Source organism: Tenrec ecaudatus, chromosome 1 (assembly GCF_050624435.1).
Source record: "Tenrec ecaudatus isolate mTenEca1 chromosome 1, mTenEca1.hap1, whole genome shotgun sequence".
NCBI lineage: Eukaryota > Metazoa > Chordata > Mammalia > Afrosoricida > Tenrecidae > Tenrec > Tenrec ecaudatus.
In genome coordinates, this window is record NC_134530.1 from 306,058,272 (window position 1) to 306,061,473 (window position 3,202).

Consider the following 3,202-nt stretch of genomic DNA (forward strand, 5'->3'; position numbering starts at 1 on the left):
ACTGGCTGCTGCTGGGAGTGGACTGCTGGCATAATATACTGTTGTTGATGTTTGTTGTTGGTATTATTGACGTTAGGTGCCTTTCAGTCAATTCCACTATGTACAAAAGTATGAAGCACGGCCCTGTCCTACACCATCCTCACATCTGTTAAATTTGAGCCAGTGTTGCCGCCATTATGTCATTATGCTGTCTCTCCTGATAACATCCTCCATTCTAAAGAGCTTTTTGGTTGCACTTCTTCAAAGACAAATTTGTTTGTTCTGGAGTTCACCGTACTTTCAATATTCTTCACCAAAATGATGCGTGGTTTCTTCTTTGGTCTTTCTTATTCATTGTCCAACTGTGATATGCATATGAGATTATTGAAAATACCATGGCTTGAGTCAGGTGCACCATAGTCTTTAAAGTGACATCCTTTCTCTTTCACTTAAAGCAGTCTTGTGCAGCAGATTTGCCCAATGCAATACATCATTTGATTTCTTGACTGCTGCTTCCATGAGCATTGATTGTGGATCCAATAAAGATGAAGTCCTTGACAACTTCGATCTGTTTCCCTCTTATAAAGTGATCGTCCAGTGGTCCCAATGTGATCTACAGCAGGTCTGCAAACCGAGGGCAGATCACTAGCTGTCCTTGGGATGAACCACTGGGGGACTGGGAATAGTGGTCAGTGAAGAGAAATTGGGAAAATAATATGTTTGTAGAACGAGCAAGATCATATATTACTAGGCCAAGAACTCCCTTTGGGGCAGCTCATTAGACCCCTCTTTGCCAATCAAACTAGGGTTGAGCCCCTATATAAAACATAGCAGCAGCAGCAGCAACAACAACAAAAGATCATATATGACTACTGTACAATCAATCAATGAGTGGAAGATATTCTATGTTTGAAATATTATAGCTGAAATGTGAATGTCCCATTATCATCTCCTAATTCAGGAAAAATAGATTTTATTTACTGGCTAGTATAAATCACTTATTTAACTTCAGCACTTCAGGCTTTTATTGGTAGGTTTGGGTGACTACTTGGCGTGTAACTCCAAGTTTCCTATTCCAATTTTCCGTTCACAATTATGGAAATTGAGACCCACGGAGATCAAATAATTTGCCACAGGTCCCTTAGCTGTCAGAAAGAGCATCTAAGGATTGAGGACCAGCAGTGTAGCCTCGTTTAACAGGGTCCCTCTGAAAATAAACAGACGTGTAATTTAGGCATATTTGGGGGCTGATTTTCTAATTACTTAATCTTGCACATTGGAGAATTAGAAAAATGGTGGTCATAGTGACTATTTCTCATTGAAAAGTAAAAAAATAATTTAAAACCTTTGCCAGTGATTTTATCCAAGAGATAGGACAATCCTTTCTGATTACCCCGCCCCTGCCCTATAGACATTCCATACTTTTTTACGTTATTTTTCCCATTTACTTACTTTGAATATTCATTTTTTATTTTGTGCATCACAGCCACCAAAATGTAAACTTCAACTTCCTAAGAGCAGTCATTTTCTTGTTGCCTTGATTTACATGCAAATGCCTGGTACGTTTATGTAAATAAAAGACCAGCAGTTACTGCATGTTATTGTTGAGTTAATGCACCAGTTGTGACACAAAAGCACAGAAATTCCATGAATCTCTAGGGCTGAAGTTCAATCACTTTAGATTATGTGACAGGTTTCTCCAATCTGACCCTTTTCTTCAGAAGCCTTGTCTAGCTCTGGATGTATTGGAATGCCTAGGACCTTCAGCTTTCAGGGAATCATTATTGTTAGGTTTCCTCCTGCTGTCTTTAAAAAGAGTCACGAGGGCCTTTGAGCATTCTTCGTCTTTTTTTTTTTTTCTTCACACGTTACTCACTGCCATTGAGTTGCTACCAACTCCTAGCACCGTCTCGGACAGGGTAGAACTGCCTCAGTGAGTTTTTCAAAAGGATATTATTATGGGAGAAGAAAGCCCCATCTTTTTCTTAGCCCTTAGTCATATGCTCTTCAAAATGGCACAATGCCCGTGCAGACACCCGTTTTTGTTTTGTAATTAATAGTGGATTTATGATCCATTAAATGATCAGAATGTATGAAATCAACTATAGAGATGGAGATTGTTAGACTCCAGAGACCATGCACGTATCCGCGTAACTGGATACTTTTAACTAATAAAATTTAGGTGGTCAAAAATGTTCTCTGAAACCTGTATGAACAGTGACTGGGCAAACTCTTATTATTTTTCAGTGATTTGCCTTTAAATGGTCATTTACCTAAGAATCTGCTTCTTTCCAATAGCAAGACTATCTATCAACCAAACCAAGTTCACTGTGACCAACAAGAACATCCGTGCCAACTTAAAATCTTCCTGGGAAAAGCTGAAGGCCCTACTGGGAGTCGAACCCAGGATCTCCTGTTTACGAGACAGGCGCTTTAACCAACTAAGCCATAGAGCCACCTCATGCTGGGCGTGATCTCAGTCTCATTTCATTTCAAATGAGTGAAGAAGTGAGTTTTTCAATGCTCAGGATCAAGCAGTTTTTCATTCTGTTGTTAGCTGAGGTAATTGATTTTTTAGAATGCAATGAGGTGACTAGAGTTTGGTGTGTTCTGGTTGCCTTCCTCTTTGCAGCAGACGTTTCAGCTTGTCCTACTGTTGTTTCCATATTGCTCTTACGATGTTGGAAGTCACATCACTAATGTAACAAGTACCGACAGGGTCACTTATGGATGATGGGTGTCAGTCAGTATCTTCTAGACTAGAACAATTAGAAAGGAAGGCTTGATGATTTGTTTCCAAAAAGTAAACATTAGGATTGTGCTAAGAGTTGTATGAGCCCCCAATAAAATGATTTTTAAAAGAAAGAAAATTAGACCCTGGGTATCACAACAAGACCTTGTCCGATATAGTGCTGGAAGATGAATCTCTAAGACACAGGTACTCAAAAGACATAGGAGGTTTAACATTGGGCTCAAGCAAACTAACAACCAGGGCAATGTTGTCTTCGATATATATATATATATATGAGATTTCCTTCCGTCAAAGCTCATCGGATGGCAAATACCAACAGCATCATAAAGAGACAGCACAGCAGCTGAAGTCCAAGTCTCTTGGGTTCCTTTCTGTGAGAGGGACAGAGGGCAACCAGAAACTAGATGCCCTCTTTGGTAGATGCTTCACCTGTAGCCGGAGGGTCCCTCACAGTGTGTCTATTTGGGGCAT

At 39.9% G+C, this 3,202-nt stretch overlaps 1 non-coding gene across 1 annotated transcript; it reads right to left on the reverse strand.

Annotated features, from left to right (window-relative positions):
- Positions 1 to 2,361: 2,361 nt before the first annotated feature.
- TRNAT-CGU (transfer RNA threonine (anticodon CGU)) lies at positions 2,362 to 2,435 on the reverse strand. The gene has a single exon. It is a non-coding gene; the product is annotated as a tRNA-Thr (tRNA).
- Positions 2,436 to 3,202: the final 767 nt, after the last annotated feature.